General features: G+C 33.4%; 1 protein-coding gene across 6 annotated transcripts in view; it reads left to right on the top strand.

Moving 5' to 3' along the window:
• The window catches only part of Lingo2 (leucine rich repeat and Ig domain containing 2), a 1,122,715-nt gene that overhangs the window by 623,205 nt on the left and 481,242 nt on the right, over positions 1-18,268 (top strand). For all 6 annotated transcript variants that reach the window (XM_078047735.1, XM_078047736.1, XM_078047731.1 and 3 more), the window contains one exon: positions 15,666-15,754. The gene's annotated coding sequence lies outside the window, so the exon portion shown is untranslated. The remainder of the gene's footprint in view (positions 1-15,665; positions 15,755-18,268) is intronic.

Genomic DNA, 18,268 nt, shown 5'->3' with positions numbered 1-18,268 from the left:
ATGATACTTCAAGAATATTTTCATGTAAGTATGGTGATGACAAATTTGCTGAACATATTGCATGGATTCATATGTTCATCTATGTTGAAATATTTGCCCTATTTTTCTACACTCTATACTTGTTTATTTTTTTAAAGAAAAGACTGATGTTTGGTAGATAGACTATTGTAAAATTCCTTTATTTTTCTCTACTCCATAATGCTATCTTGCTGTAACTGGATTTTTGAAGACATTGTTCTCTTCTTATCAATCTTCTGCTGTAACTGTAACTTCTAATGTAACCAATCCAATTTTCATTCCTTTGCCTTCAGCCTGTTTTGTCTTTCCTGTAGCTTTTTATAATTTGGCATTTGAAATATTGCCACAGTTTCACTTCTTTTATTCTTTCTGCTTATTATTTACTAGTCCCCTTTCTATTTGTAGTCATCTTATTTTCTTATTTGGAGATGTTTTACTTGTTCTTTTTATTTAAAAGTTATCTTCTCATAAAAAAAACTTAAATTAAAAAAGCCAGATACAAAAAAAATAAATGAAAATAAAAGTTATCTTCTCCATAACATTTATTATTCTTTTCTGGAAGTTCTATCTTATGAATTTGAAACATTCAAGTCTATTTTTGTAGCCTCTTAACTCCTCTTTCTTATTTTATCCCCCTCTCTCTATTTTGTAGTACATTCTGAGAAAAAATCTTGCCTCTACCTTCCAAACAAATGATCTCATTTTATATCTAATCTTCCATTTAGATCATTTGAAAAATTTTAGTCAATTTTAGATAATTGTCACCAGACAGTAGAATTGAACTAGTTACAACAGAACAAGAAATTTCCTCCTCATTTACATGTAAGGAAAAGCTAAGGGCTGTTGATTACTGACTGGAGTTAAGAGTTGTTGATTATTGATTATTGACTGGAGCTAAGGGTTGTTGATTACTGACTGGAAATCTTTCTCAAGAAAACACACACACACATACACACACACAATGTTTATCTTTATCTCTACTGCACATTTTAGACAATCTTATGATGACCTATGTCACCTGATGAGTGCTGTTTTATCTCTCCCACCTACTTATCAGGTTAGCCTAAATAATTGATAATATTTATTTTAAATACAATATGCTATGAATCCAAAACTCAAAAATTCTAATAGGTTATTGTTATTTTCTGATTTTCAAATAAGTAACTATTCCTATTGCTAATTTTACTCTGAAACGGCTAGAAAAGTCTTGTAGACATGGGTAGAGAATCAGTACTACATTTACCAATAATTCTCCAATAATTTATTACTGTACCATCTCTAGATATTCTGGCTTCACTTTATGTCAACCAAATATCCATCCTTACTTGACATCTATCCTAACAAGTTCTCAATTTTGGAAGCAATATGTCTACTACAAATATTTCCTTCCTTTGGTCCCAGGCAATAAGGGATTGAATATTATGTAAGGTTTGTGTTGAATTTGGTGGAAGAAACGTAGGTGGAAATATTAACAAAGGGATTTCCTTCTAAAACAAAAAGAAATTCTGACTCTCTAGAAGATCAATAACCAGCAATACCAGCAAAGAAACTTGAAAGAAGTGAACCCTTATCAGAATTGTTTTGGTTTTCAGTTATTTTGAACTGGACAGATATAGTGAGTTAATTCTTATCTAAATTTATGAATCTGAGAAACTGCCATTATTTTTAGGATAATTGCTACCACATTTTTTTCTTTAAGAGTTTTTTGGTGAGTTTTTATTTATTTGTTTGTTTGGTTGTTTGTGACCTCTCAAGAAAGGTGGAAGAGCTTTACTTAAGTGTTATAATGGTACAACCTCCAGATGCTGGTTGAAATTCAGAGACCCCATTGATGGTTGAGGTCTCTTTAATTCAAGTCATTCTTTCCATGCATATTTACCAATGGAGGGAATAAACAATAGCTATAAGTGGTTTAGGAGTTAGAAGAAGCTTTGAAGGGATTTAAAGTGATTTTCAAACCCACTTTTAAATAAAACAGAAAAATTAAGCTTGACAGGACTGTGTGGTATTTTATTGTCACCTGAAGCTACATTATACAGCTCCAGGTTGTCAACTGCACATGCTTCATTAATGATGGTAGAAGTATTTATTTTATACACATACTTTGCAGTAGTTTTGCATTAATTCTAAAAAATGTGCTCTAGGCTATCACTGAGCTTTCAAGTTTTCAGAATGAGTTAATGCTGTATGTTGTTAGTGCTCTATTTGTTTGGAATAGTGAGTCCCCTACCACAAATTATAGAACTAGAAGACTCTGTAGTTCATACAAATTGATCAGGTGTTGTTCTATTATACTCCTGGTCTCACTAGCACATGTGAGATACATAATACCTAATGGAATTCAGCTCTTTGTAGAAGATTCCTGCCTTCATCTGCTTCCATTGGGAATCATTGCAGAGACAGCTAGAACTGAAATGCTGAAATCTGATATAAAAATATTTTTAAGATATCATTTGCAGTAATACTAAATAGTCTCATACAATAATGCCTAAGATATTTTCCATAAAGATTTTTAAAGTTAGAAATAGCTTTACAAGTTAATAAGACATATATAACATGTATTACATAACAGGTATATGCTGGTGTCTGCAAAAACATCCCCAAATCAAACATATTAATAGTCCTACAAACAATATATGAATGTTCACTCTAAAGGAATAAATAAATATTATCAATAAGTTAAAGACAATACTGTCAGATTCTGCTGTCAAATGAATTCAATTCAGGTCAGATTTTGCCTGCTAACTTCGTTACCAAAAAAAAATTGTTAAAAAATATAACTTTACAATAAGTATTTTATTCTCTTTTAAACATGTGAAAGATATAGCTTTGTAATAATTTCTTGAAGTGAAATTATTATAGGTTATAAGCAATATTCTAGTAAATTTGGTAGATCAGAAAAAAATGTTCTATAAAAAGGTAGGACTATGCACTCCGCTATAGTCATGTATGTAAGAAAAAAATAAATAAATGAATACACAAATTGGTGTGCAAAAAAGGTAGAACTAATTTATATAATTCCAATATTATGTGAGGATGCTATTTATCCAGGCCCTTGCCAGTTCTTTTGACATGTTGATCTTTTGGCCAGTGGATGGGATTCTTCACTTCTACTAAAAGTATTTATAGTTATTTTCTTGTATGTAGACTGAAACTACTTTTATGTTAACTTTAGGGAATGTGTAATAAAAGAACATTGGCAAAGTAGCTTCTAATTCTGACATTTTCACTTAGTGGACTTTTTCTGGACAAATCATTTAACTCAGTTCCTCACAATCCTAACTCCTTACCAGATTTGCCTGAGAAACATTAAAACACTTATTTCTAGTTCAACCATGTTTACTTCATCAGACTCTCTTAGGTAGCGACTGGAAAATTTGCTAACAAATATGAGCTGATTCTTGTACAACCAGTAAGGAGTCTTCTATGGCCTATGTTTTGGAACCACTGAATCAATATTTCTAAGTCTGAGTATTTTTGCTGTTGTTAATTCCTGTGGAATAAGCTTGTCTTTCCCACAAGGTTGTAATGGAACAGATCTCAAGTATTGCTTGTTCCCTTGGGCCTGCTCCCTTGGCTCTACTGAGATTCCTTAACTACCTTACTTGAGTGGGATTTAAAAGCAGCACAAACACCATTAACTGACTACCAATCTGGAATTTTACCAAAAACTTTGATGCCAAGAATGAATTTGTAATCTTCTTGCCCTTTGATTTTGTTTTCATTCATTGTCTTGCCTTATTTGAAATATTATGGGTATAGGTGGGATTTAGTCAGTACAGGAATGGGCCAAACCTAATAGACCAATTACTCATCTTTTCTTTGGAATTCTTGAAAGAGCTGCATTTACAAAGGGCGATGTTAAATAGAAAAAGAATGTTTCAGCTTATTATTAATTTTAGATTGAAACTTAAAGAGAAATTCTCCCAACAGATGACCCAATAACTCTCTAACAGATTCACCAAAATAGTAGAATTGTCCAATCTTGTGTAAAATGCACTCATGAATGCCCACAGCACATTCTCCTCTCAGCCAGAAGTTCCTCTCTAATACACAGAAGCATGTGTTTTTCTACTAAGTATCTGTTATGTTTGTTCAAAACCTCTAGCTAGTCTCATTACTGAAATTACAGTTTACTTAAAATTTCCATAAATTAATGAAAATGTATGGGAAAATAAAACTCTGTTTATTAAAATTAAGTTGAATGATTTAGAATATTACATAAATGCAAAGTATTTTTAAATTGCTGATGATTTTTATTTATATAAATAAATCCGTTTCCCAGCTTTCTGGTAAATAACTGAAGCCATTTATATAAATATTGATCTGCTAATTGGAATAGCAAGTTTTATTTTTTACATAAATCACATCTATATGCCTTTCCTTACTTCCCTAAGCCTTAGCTTACCAGCTAGTTGATGGACTTAGAAGGATAAATTCAATGCAAAATACAAGAAAGATTGAAGAACAGAAGTTCAGGCCTATCTTCAGAGAGTAGGCCCTTTGTCAACTTACTCATAATATTAAAAGGAAGAAAGAATTGCAGAAGAAAGCTATCCTTATATGCCAGAACTAGGACATTTTGAAAGCATGATAGTAAAAATTGTTCATGAAGTTTGTTCATTAGTGTCCTGGGAGCAACTACAGTTGGTGGCAGAGGGTAGAGAAGTAGGGAGAAGAATTCCTTTTGTCTATGGTAGACACATCATTATAATATAAGCTTTTGGAAGACAGGGCTATTCCTTTTTACATTGTTGCGTTCCTAACTTCCTTGAAGCCTAAATCTCAGTAAACATGCTAAGCAAATGAAAACAAAATAATTTTTTAATATTTTATAAATTTTAAAACACTAAGTAGAAGATATTTGTTTATTGGTCAAACATTTGTAGACAATTAATTAGCTTTCAGACAATTTAATGACAGCAGATAATATAATTTAGCTTGGGACTATGATTTCTTATGAATAGAATGTGATTAAGTCAGCCTTGATCAAATTCTGCCTAGAAAAAAACATCTTTTACTGAAGGATGCTTGGATTTTCAACCTTTGAATACTACTAGTAATAAGGATATTAACCAAAACAAATCATATAGATTTCTCATTAGGTTCTGAATTCTATGAAATGCCTCATTTGATTCTCATGAATATCAAAAATGTATTTTTTTTGAAGAAAATGTTTTCTTAGGTAAGTCAAATTACCTGCTGAATATATTATCAATTAATGGCAGTGCTAAGATCTTAACTCCAAGTTTCACCCCATGAATGCTTTTTCAGTACTATCTTTGATTATGTTGCCTTCACTGTTTAGGATTCTCACTTTGGATGATCCTGCTAAGTAGTTGGATCTATTTACAAACTCACACAGTCAGTAAGTGATAAGACTTTAGCTCCTCAGGGCAGTGTCTCTTTGCTAGGTAGCGTATTTAGTAAGTTTGACCATTTATATGCATTGACTCAGAAAACCAAGTCTCTTGGACATACAATGGTGTGATTAGGACAATATAGAGACAGGAACTGTCATTTTATGTCACATCATTTATTCTCCTAGTCCAGTGTTCTTCACAAGGCAAATGAGTAATGAAATATGTGCTTAAATTAGCTCTAATTTTGTGTTAGCAGTTCATTGTGAACTTATCATTTTAAATCTAGGATTAAAAAAACTCTTTAATTTCTTTATTCTTTTAGTCCATGAAAATAGGAAGGTTTCAGCAATTTAATCCAGAGATTCCCCTTCTTCACATCGAACTTGATTCCCGGGGGGGAGAACAGGGACAGTTCTCTTTAATAGCCATTTTCCAGAAAGCCTGGATATCATTACATTCTTTAAATTATTCCTGATATTGTCTCAAGATTTTAGAGCATAGACAGATATTTGCCAAACTTAAACAAGCACTGAAACCTTATGAATCCAGACTGATATTTCGGCACCTGCAATTTCCTTATTCATTTGTCACGTAATTATTTTTGTTTTTGTTTTCTAGTCAAAATCTCCCCTAGGGAAAGGTGGAAGTTTGTTTATTTATCCTTGTGAAATGCCCTGTCATTTGGCTCAGTAAGGAAGAACATGTCTATATTCAGAACAGATGTCAGCCGGACCAGACTTAAGAGAATTTTACAGCATATACATGATATACTTTGGAGCCTTTTGAGCGTGCTTGAAAGCTACTTTTTCTCTGTTTTGTTTTGGTTTCTAATCTATACACTATGGGCCATATTAACAGTTGAGAAGTCTCATCAAATAGCTAACCTGTGTTGACTGAGAACATCTTGGTAAATTAAGTTGAAAAAATATTCCATAATTTTCTTCCCTAATTAATGAGTTTAGGTTAATGGCTACAGCAGCAGTATTTAACATTTATGCCACATCAGCAACAAATGAGGCCCCAGTCTGAATGAGCTAACTGCATTCCCAGACCTGAGTTGTCATAGCACAGAAAAGATTAAGATTTATGTTGCTGTTAATATCAGTCTTTCTTGTGGGTATATTTGTGTATATTTTACTCAGTCTTTCACTGGACAATTTTGACATTTCCCACACATTGTATGTGAGTTGAGAAGGAGCTGTGTATGTTTTATGGGGGAATTTATTATATTGAATGGGCTGTCATTAATGTAGTTTTAAAATATTTTGTAGAAATGTCCATACAATTTCAACATAAAAACAATCATGCATATGACTCAAATGTTACTTAATGGCTATCAAAATAATAATAATATCAGGCTTATAGCATTGACTTATGCCAAACCACTTTACCTGCATTCTAGAAATACCTCTTGGGTATAAATTGAAAGTATCAATTTGTTCTTTAATTCATTCCCTAAATCTCAGTGGTGGGAATAGCATACTGAAGGAATATTTATCAAAAGATTCCTGTGTTCAATAGAGTCTTTGAAGACAACCTCTTTAGAAAAACATAGAGGATGAAACAAAGACAGTTCCCTATACCAGGGAGACCAGTGTTTGTCTCCATAATATCTGTTGAATTAGTGAGTAACTTCAACTTTATCCAGACTTTCTTCATGTCAAAGCAAAACTCCAGTTTTTCTTTCCATGATGTGCTTTACACGATGTGGACATTTTTGACTCCATACTTTACACTCCTTGAGGCCATCTTTCTCTGGAACTGCCTTTTTGGCTTGGCACTGAGCAGGTTGAATGGTTTCTCCTTGTCTCATATAGCTCAGGGGCCTTCATTAGAGGCAATACAAGCACCTAATGAATGAGGCTGGCTCTATATTCTTACTTTGAAGAGAATGATTATATACTGTCTCTTTGCACACACACATCATGATTTTATATTACTCTTTGCGTTCTCTCTTAAAATCCATTGAGCATTTTATACCTTGGAATTTGGGATTGTGTTTCATGAGTTTCAGCAGAATTAATCTAAGATGTTTTTGTGACATTAAGAGACTAGTTGGAGGCCTAATAAAACCAGAATGGTGTTCAATATAAAAGGAGGAGAGTCTGCTGTGCTGAGGGAACACACTTTGAGAAGGAAATTTGAAAAGAGGAAACAATGTACATGCCCATCATCCTATGTAAGTATGTGTAATTTATTTTGGAGAGAGAAAAGAAATTTACTGATTGTAATAAATCATCTTTGCTTTAAGTGAGAAAAACAATCCTAGTTTTTTATTCAACCTCAATTACTCAGTAAATATTTACCAGGCACTTATTATTTTCCAGCAGTCATTTGTGAACCACAAATCACCAAACATAATGGTCTATATTTATTTCACTTGAATATAAAAATTGGCACACAAAACCCTAGAATTGTCACCACTATATTTATTGGATTCAGAAAAATAGGCCAAATAATAGCTGGGTTTTTTTTTTTTTTTACTTTTAGGGAAATTATTAAAAGAAGTTATCAACAAGACTCAGTAGTTCACATCTGCTGGATTCTTAATCGGGCTTCGGAAGGATGTCCTCAGTTCTTTTCATCTATATTAAATTGAGTTCTTTACAGACAAATAGGAGTGAATTCAGAAAGATTAGGCCTTTGCTCCTATCACAAAAATTACTTTATTCAGAGCTGCTTCACTTGGCCCCATAATTAAAGTCACTAAACCTCTGCCATGCTAATTGGTGGAGATCCAAGAACAGTGACTTGGCAATAATAGAACTCTTAGAATCACCTCCTCCAAAGCCAGTTGAAAAGATAAAAAAAAAAAAAAAAAAAAAAAAAACTATGTCTCCTGAATATATTACCAACTCCCAAAGTGGGTGTCAAATGCCTTCCTGTTCTCAAGACTCCTGATAGCTGCAGGACTGCACAGGCCCCACAGGGGTTATAAAACCTTGTGAATGATTGATATGTCATGCTAACTTAGCAGGGTAGAACACTGTGTGTACACTGAACTTATGAAACCACATGTTTACCTTTGGATCGTTTTCTAGCAATTACATGTTTCAAGGCTGTTGAATGTATCTGCTGCACAATTTCTAGAGCATTATAGAACTTTTTATCTAAAAGCTTGATCATTCTGATCAGTATGCAAATACTCACTTCTCTCAGCTATCAAAATTTTACCTCATCAACCACCCCTGTATCCTTCTGTCTCCTTCTTGAAGTGTTTTCTATCTCTTCAGGCCATAATGATCTTTTTCCTCTTATGAATTCCATTATAGTTTATTGCCATCACCATTTATTTTACTCTCATCTTTGCAGTGCTATGAATTGTAGTGTCTTATCTACCTAAGTAGCCTTCAAGTTCTTCATGAGAATGAACTGTGATGATTCTCCTTTATATTTTCCATGTTGCCAACCACTGTGCTATGCTTATAGTATATTAAAAAATAAATTGCTAAGTGAACCCATCAATGAACCAGGACTGGTAAAGCCCTTTTCTTAGATTTTACTACTTAAATATGGGCTAAATTATAATCAAAGATAAGACTTCAGGACTATTCCTGACAAATAACAAGTTTTGAAATTTTGATCTTTCTTGTGTGTTAAACAGCTTTCTGTTACTATGTCAGAATAACAGATAACCAGCTTTAAATAAGGAAAGATTTGTCTTGGCTGATGGTTTCAGAGATGTCAGCCCATGGATGCCTAACCCTGTCCCTTTGTGTTTGTGCAAAGTGCATCATAGCAGGACAAATGCCATGTTCACCTCATGGCAGCCAAGAAGACAAGAGAGGGAGGAGGGATAGAGGAATTCTAATACCCCCATTAGGGTGTACCTCCAATGACCTAACTTAACTAGGTGTCATTCTTGAAGACTCCATCACCTCCAAATAGTGCCATGGGTGGGGCCATGTCATTAACACAAGGGCCTTTGTGGTACATCTCAGGTCAAAAGTATAGCACCTTATCAGGAAATACTAAAATTTACAAGGGTTCGTAGAGATCACCTAGGCAACACTTACATTTATAATGAAGAAACTGAGGACAACATGTGTGACTGACCTGTCAAGTTTGAGGGGAAGACTCATGACCCAGCTGTCATTTCTCTAAAAGATACACTCTTCACCCCCTCTCAGAAAGGTCAGCATTTCAGAGATTTAACAGATAATGTAGACAACTTGTTTAAATGTTGCCTAGGGCTTGCAGACAACTGTAGACAGTGTTCACTCTGATGCCATTTAGTAGCACCACCAGGTAAAAATAGGATTGATAGCCCATTAATACAATGGTGGTTTGTTCTTTCTCTGGCCACTTTTGGAAAATGGAAATACTATTTAAGTTCAGGCCTCACCACTCTTCATAAATCAAAGAAATTTGCTCTTCTTATCAGGGTGTTTCTTTTCTGCCAGAAGTTTCAGAAATATCATAGGGTGTTCAATATATTTTCAAAGGAGACATTGACAAATTGAAGCACATCTAAAAGAAGAGAACCAAAATAGTGAAGTGTCTGCAAACATCTCATGTATGAAATGTAGCTGTCATTTTTGTTGTTGTTGTTGTTGTTCAAGAAAGTGCTAAGGTTGAATCTGAAGGATGCTGCATATCCTTGCAAGACAATGATAACTTACTTAAATTACTTAAGGAGCCATCATGTGAAACTGAGATTCTATGTATTCTGAGTAGTTGTAGAGAGCAAAAGTTGGATCATAGTGTGATGGGTACCAGGAGGCTGACTATATGCACATTTTGGAGCTGCTGTTTCAGCTTTCTTGTTGGTGTCAAGAGAGATGCACTGTAGGCTTCTTGTCAACAAGCACAGTATCCTCACAGTGAGAGGGAGATGGACTGAACTACCTGAGTCCCCGAGGACTTGAAGATTGTGTGATCATCGGTGTCACTCAGCTCTACCTAGATGCATGGCAATCAACCTTCAAAGAGCAATGCTCACTCACCTCACTGGGTGAAGAGTGTTTTAGGAAGTGCTAAGATATTAGAAGCCACTATGACACTAAAATCTCTAACTTAATGCCCAGGCTGTAAGACAGAACTTAGGTTATATCTTGATATGGGTTTTTCCTCTTCTCTATCTAACTTTCTGGATTCTAAAGCTTTTCCTAAAGCAATAAAAAACATTTTTGAGGAAGCTGTCTGAATGGATCTATGTGAAAAAAATAGAATGTATTTAAAATAACCCCTCTGTTCCCCAATTTTTAGGGGTTAACAATGGATGTTTGGAGAAGCTTATATGGAACAAGTATAATTTAATGTGCTACAGCTTTGAAAGTGTTAGAAAATGACTCAAACTGTAAAATGTGCTAGAGGTTTAGAATAAATAAAGTTATATTCCAGTATCTTTGAAATAATGTCACAGAAAAGCAACATATATAATATAAATATTTTTTCACTTCTCACTTTGATTAGAATAGAAAGGACATTTGAACAGTTATTTTGAGGCAAGATTCTGACTCGAGTTATGAATCCAGTTATAATTTTTTTCTTTTTTTTTTCCTTCACTAAAGCAGCAGTCAAAGCTCATATTTGGTTCAATACAGATTTCATTGAGCACACAAGTTCCATGATAGAACTCATTTTATTAGACCCTGCACTCAATACAAAACATCAATTGCTGAGGGTCACACCACATCTTTCTAGCTGTCACACCAATATCTTCCTGAGTGCCGTCTGCACTGTCTCAGGTTCTTTATTTATACTGGAACTCATTTAGTTTGATCCGAGAGCTATTTCCAAAATGCCTGCAGTACACAAAAAAGCACTTCATCACCAGACAATTCTTTGCTTTGGAGATAGGAATATCAGCAAGATTTTCTTTTTGGTTGTGGAGATCTGGACAAATGATGATAATAGGTTTAAGGAGAAGCAATTGTAATTCTAACAAAAGATATATGAAATGAGTCTGAAAAGGTAGATCGAAGACAGTTAGGGATGTTGAGACCAGTTCTAGTTCGAAATGGGATTCAATTTCCTACTTCTTGTATTCTATAGGAAATGGAATGCCTTAGGAACGTTTTGATAATCAGTTGACAAGATTCTTAGATTTAAAGACTTTAAGACAGAACTTTGGAAAAAACAAAACAACAACTAAAAAATCTCCTCGTATATGAAAAGGAGGCAACCACTGAGGATGTAGCTCAGTGGTAGACCACTTGCCTGGGATGCTGAAGGCCCTGGGTTGATTTCAGTAGCACAAGGAAAAAAAAAAAAAAAAAGGCAGGAATGTGTTTTAGGCCCATGGTTTGGTTAAAAAGCAGTTACAGTAATAAAAAAAAGATAAGAATTTCTGGGGATCAGAAATAGAGAAGTAGTAACAGCTTTTGTTTGTTCCCTTGTTTCTTCAGGAAAGTCTATCAACTCCCTTCAAAACTTTAAGTCATAGAAACTCATCAAGCCTGAAAATAGAGAGGAGTTTGGATACTAAGATAAATAAATATGCAGTAAGAAAATTTGGATATGATGCATGGAAATGGTTTAGGGGAAACTGAATAGGAAAGATACTAAAATCTAAGAAGCCCAGTCAGGAAATAGTCGATTATTCCAGGAGAACATTCACTCAGGAGTATTAAAATTTTTGTATTTTTCCTCCCAGCAATAGATAGTTTCCTCCTTAATTTTAAAACGTTTTCCCACTCCTACACTTCTCTATATAATAGATTTTCTCTTTGCTGTTATCTGAAATTTACTTTAACTATTGTTTTTACTCCCACATTTGTATCTTATACCATAATTTCTCTGAACATTTTCCCAACTACTCATGAAAAGAATAAACTTCTCTGAATAACTGATTTTAAAGCAGAACCAAAGTCAAGAGCTTTTTGTTATGGAATCACTTATGTATTTCCTTTCACAAAATGGTCAAAGATAATATTTGACTTAGGAAGACAAAGAAAATGATAAGGTGGCTACCAGAAGTAATGAAGAAAAGGAACAATGGCCAGCTTTTAGGAAACTCCTTTCAGAAAGGTGTAATACTAACCCAGGCAGAGATTGTATTTTCCCTTGTTGCTAAAAAGTTCTTGATTAGGTATTGAATCTAAGAGAAACCATTTTTCACCCAAAATGATTATTGTAGCAACTCTTCAGAAATACAAATTAACCTCCCAGAAAATTATGACATTATAATCTATCAAAGTAGATAATAATAATTTATTATGATGATTGAATTCTGCTTGGGTAGTGATACTATTCAAATTTTCCATAAATACATTTTTTTATGTGTGTATGTGTATGAATCACATTGTGCCAACATTTAAGATGTGCTTCAATAATGGCACTCATAGTGGAAGGAATGGTGATTAGTGAATCTTTTTTAATGAAATTTGGAGAAAAAGCTACTGAAATATAATGTTATTTGGAATAAGCATATCTTAAGTATGTGGGTCTACCTATCATTTATTATTATTATTATTATTTTATTATAATTTGTGGTACACATAGGCAAGTGATCTACAACTGAGCCATATTTCCAGACAGTGTCTAGCATTCCTAAATATGTATTTTAATATCTAGTTAATAAAACACTTGCCCTCCCAAAGATCTTCATAATTACTCCAAGTAACATTTAGCAACAAAAGAAATTATCTTTTGCTGAATTTTAAAAGCAAGGACAGTAATCAATATGCTGTAGAATTTTATAATGATTGTTCCTGTGATTTTGCAAGCAAGTATTATTTGGGCATACATTTTTCTTTAGTAAAATATACAGTATAGAGTTTATTCCTGTTTTTATTAAAATGGCTAATTCTAGCATAGAAGATATTTGATTCTCTAAAAAAATTAATTTCCTTTGATTATAAAACAAGGCCAATCATATCTAAATTTGAAGCTCAATTATACCACTTATAAGCTATATGAACTTGAATTAGTCCCTCTACCTAAAAACTCAACATATTAATAGTTTATTTTAAAATGAGGATTAAGTCAATTAATATATGCAAAGCACTAATGTGGTACTATTAATGCCTAAAATTATAACTAATATTATTAACTTTAATTCTATCTATTAAATGAGGTAACATTACACATATAAAAATGCACATAGTTAGCATGATATGTTGTAAGATTCAATAAGTGGTTGTTAAATGTATTAGGTAAAAGATATTGGAAATATGGAAATAATTATAAAAAAACTGTTATCTAAGATCTGGTTAGCTAGTGACAAAAAGCCAGTATTTCATTTATTTTGTTATATCTTGTTAAGTTTATCAGAAGCAATACCCTGTGACATCAAGAAGCATATTTATTTTTAATGAAAGGAAAATTGTTACTTTCAGAATTGTGAATAAGTTGCAAAGTAAACAAGAACAAAAGTATATGAGGTTTACTAATTGCTTACCTAAAGTGTATTGTTGACCTGACCATAATGGCATTTTTGAAAAATAAAATATAAATTTTTTTTAAAAAACATTGAGTTAAGTCATAACATTTTACATACAAAAAACTCTGAAAGACAATAAATAACAAATAATTTTAAAATATGATTATAGGTTGTGATGGGAGGAAGGACACCTTGGAGTGTCAAGAGAAACCTTTGAAAACTGACTTTTGAACTGACACCTAAATGATTAAAGGAATCCAGGCACACAACATTCCAGGCTTGATTTCCAAAAGAGCAAAGGCCTTAAGGGCCGAAGGCCATGACTTAATGTGGAAGAGTTTGCAGGAAAATAGAAAGCTGTACCAAATAATGTTTGAGAAACAGGCTGCAGCCAGCTGGGGTCAAGACTAGCAGGCCAGGAAAAGATGATTGGATTTTATTCCAAATGCAAAAGAAATCCGTTTAAATCAAGGAAGTAAAACGATGATTTGTGCTATAAGAAGTCTAGTCCTTGAGCAGTGGGTTGTACAAGGGGTCAAGAGTGGAATGAATGAGAATAGGTAGAAGGCATTGCTATATTTAGGTGATAGATGATGGTAGAGTCTATTGGTATTAGAGAGAGAGAGTCAAGTATGGAATCAAGCTATATTTTGCATGTAGAATCAACATGGAAAAGTAAGGGTTCAGGGAAGACACCCACGTTTCTCAATCGAATATGTGTTAATTTCTTAGGAAATGTAGGAAGATCTGAGAAGGAGATGTGGACAATCCAGAGTTCCATTTTGGCTAAGTGTGAGAGAGTAGAATATTCTAGAGATGAAGAGGATGGACTTTGGAATAGGTTCAAATCCTACTCTGTAATTTACCACCAGTAGATTTTGAATAAACTGTACCTCATTTTATCATCTTTAAAAATTGGGATGGTAATAATACCTGCTGAACAGGGTTATGAATATTTAATTAAATCAATCTATAAAATGCTAAGAACAGCTCCTGAGACATTATAAGCAATAATAATTATTGCTATTATTATTGGTCATACAAGTGGCAATGCTAACTAGAAAATCTGATACATAAATATGACATTTGAAGGAAAGTGATTGACATTCTAATTATGGTAAGAGAGCATCTCACCTCATTACACTGCTTTTGAATGAAAGAAAATAGCTTCTATTGTTTTCTGTCTACTTATCTTTCTCTGTCATCTTTACCTTTCCCTCATTTTGTGGATTGCAGAAGGAGACCTGGGTGAAGATGGGAGACAGGGTAAGAAGGAAAAGATTGTTAAGGAAACTGAAGAAGTTATACTTCAACTAAAAAAACCCCCAAAACTCATTTCCTTCTTCAATTTTACAATTAATCCAGAAGCCAATTCTAGCTTTTAATTGATTACATTTAAATTTCCTGTATAAATTGATCAGAACTCTTTTCAGTTTTTTCCAATGATTATTAAGTATGGAAATCACAAGAAATAATCCGTGACTGGCATGCTGACTACATTCTCCCATTGTAACCTGTGAAGTGGCAGGTTTATTGACACATCGAAGGACCTTTCTTCAGGTCTGCTTTCTCCTCCATAAACAGCTACATTATTTAAAGAAAAAAATATATCATTTTGCCTTATGGAAATAAACTACATAAACCTTCAAATATATGAATGGATTTGAACATGAGTGCCATTTATTCATGTGTTTAATAAAAAATAAAATAGTTCAATGCCTGGGTGATAGATACTTCATCATTTCCTGGGACTTCCAAGATGAACACGACTTTTACCTTCAAAATGGAAAAGCCCAAACATGTGAAGTGGTTAATTTTCATAGAATCTATTTAAAAACTGTAACAGGTGCCAAGTAAATATGACTTATTGTTGTAGTCATCAATACATGGAGATCCTTCTTGAAGCATCACGTTTCCTTTCTTTCTTTTCTTTCTTTCTTTTTTATTTTTTTATCCAGCCTGTTAGCAGGGTTATGAGAAGAAGCTCAGAAAGGAACCCTGCCAGGGGCCGCCACCACCAGCATGAGGTGCCCAGTCATCCAAACTGGTAAGTGGAAAAGTGTCTCCTACATGTCATGAAATCTGTTGATCCTGTTTCTTATGTACTTATTTCATAGTCTATAAATTTTTCAAACCAACAGTATTTCTAATATTCCTCTGGGAAATTTTTATAGACAGACGCGGATTGGAAGAAGTCGTGGAAGTTTGTAGAAGTTGTTCACATTCTCTTAGTTTTATTTTCCTTATTTTAAAAATGAACATTACAATAGTTATCTTGTTCGATTTTTTTCTAAGAATTAACTAAGAATTTACATACAAAGACTGTAGTAGTTCCTTTGAATAGAGAAAAAAGGTGAGAATATTCATTCTTGTTAAATACTTTTCACAGACCAAGTAATGCATGCGAAATACTTCAACATTTGTTTAATCCTCACTACAAAACTGTAAGTTGGCAGCTATAATTATGCTCTTATTAACAGGAAGAAACTGTGCTGTCAGCAGGTTGTACGACTTGCCTTTAACTGCACACTGCTCCCAGAGATGGCTTTTAGAGAGCCATTCTCTTTAATGGTAGAGTTTCTGTTCTTGTATTTACTTATAAAGTCAGGAAACATTAATGAAATATCTACTATATACCTCACTTCTTTTAACTGAGATGCCATACTTCTTCCCAAATGATTGTTTTTTATATTATATTGTTATATTACATATTTATATGAGGCCTTATAATTTAGAGTTGTGAATCTGTAATTGTGCTTTACACACTCTGTCAAGCCGATAAGGGGGGATCATTATTTCTATCTTTACAGATAGAGAAATTGAGTTTCTGAGAGGTTAACTGGCTCACTGCATTCTTTAGAGTTCAGTGCTTCTCAGACTTTTCAGTGGCTAAGGGTTAGTGTATTTTTTATGCACTGCAGATTGAATGTCTTTGTAAAATTACTAGAAAGCAATTGAAAGAAATAAAGTGATAAAGAAGAAGACAGAATACACAAAAATCCACAATTTTATTTCTATTTATCATTATTCTGCAATACATAAAAGAGTATACTACATTTCTATAAAAGTGTCTAATGCTTTCTCTCCAATTCCCTATTCCTTATGGTGCAGATTGGTGATTGCAGACTGACACTAGCAAAGAGATCAAACCATGTAGCTAACATGAGGCAAATCTAACAGGAAGTCCTAGGCCTTCCACCTTGCAGTCCAGGTCTCTCCTATTACCCCACATAGCAACACAGAGCAGGAATCCTCATGTGTGATATAAGGGGAAAGAAGACTGAATTCCAAATTTTTAAAGTGAATCCAGTGTAAGAAAAGTGACAACGATACAACATCTTAGAAGAGTTACATGAAAAAATTGACATGAAAAAGCAGAAAAACAGTTGGAAATTTACAGGAATGATTTCTTTTCATTTTGTTTATAAGATATCAAGACTTCTAAAATATTTACTTTATGTTGTTGAAAGACTTTCTCAAGATGCTTTTTATTTCTTTTTTCTTTTCATCTTATTTATTCTTTGAAAGGAGAAGTTAAGGTCTATTCAGAAGAAGGGGCCTTGTCAGTTCCCAAGAAGTGTATAGCCCTGTGTATAAGAGTAAGAAAAAAATATTGGGATTATGGCCAGCTATGAAAAAGAAAATTTAAAAAAAAAGAAAGAAAATGAGAGACATATCCATACTACATTGAAGGAAGGGAATTAAAAATAAATGTTACTCGTTCATTTCAAAAACATCCAGAAAAATCACAGCACTTTTGGTACAAAGTTAAATGCACATTGAGTCAGAAGCAAGAATTTACTTAGTAAGAGGATTTTGTGGCTTTCTCAGTTCTACTAAAATGGATCCAAATATTTACATGTGCTCTTTTATTAATAACTATTTTACCATCTGTGTCAAAGTGTTATTGCACAGATGTTCAGGAATAGCTTTTGGTTGTGGGTAAATATTAGAGGAAGATTGAAGTTTTCTCTAAATGATGCAGATAGAATGGTTTTATAATAGCTTAATATGTCAGAAATAAGGCTTTATTTTTAAGTCCCACCAACATAACAGTGTGGATACAACTTAGTATGGCTGTATGTGTACCAGAAATGCAGCTCAGTAGTTCAGTGATAAAGTGTGGGTGTACCATGCGCTTTAGCATGTGCAAAGCCCTGTGGGTTTGATCCCCAGCACCATGCTCACGCACAAACACGTGCACATATGTACACACACACAAAGACTACAAGGCTATTGAGAAGAATGATATTTATGACAACATTCACAAATGAGACTTAGGTTTTGAGAAGTCTTTACATTGCTAAATTGAAATTCACAATATAAAGTAGAGCAAACCCACAGCCATCAATAACATAGATTATGTGCATGTTACTTTCTACCCCAACTCAGACATCCAATATTTGACATTGGTCAGAAAGTTAACTAATAATACCTGGGCACCACTCTTCAATCAATGACTTTACATTATATCCATTCATGACTATTTCTCCTGTTGCCTATGAAATTGGAAGAAAGGAAGAAAGAATGTATATTGATGTGTTGTATCCAAGGAAATATA

The sequence above is a fragment of the Ictidomys tridecemlineatus genome, chromosome 4 (genome assembly GCF_052094955.1).
Source record: "Ictidomys tridecemlineatus isolate mIctTri1 chromosome 4, mIctTri1.hap1, whole genome shotgun sequence".
NCBI classification, from domain to species: domain Eukaryota; kingdom Metazoa; phylum Chordata; class Mammalia; order Rodentia; family Sciuridae; genus Ictidomys; species Ictidomys tridecemlineatus.
The sequence above is the reverse complement of the archived record's forward strand: the minus strand, read 5'-3'. Positions and strand labels throughout refer to the sequence as shown.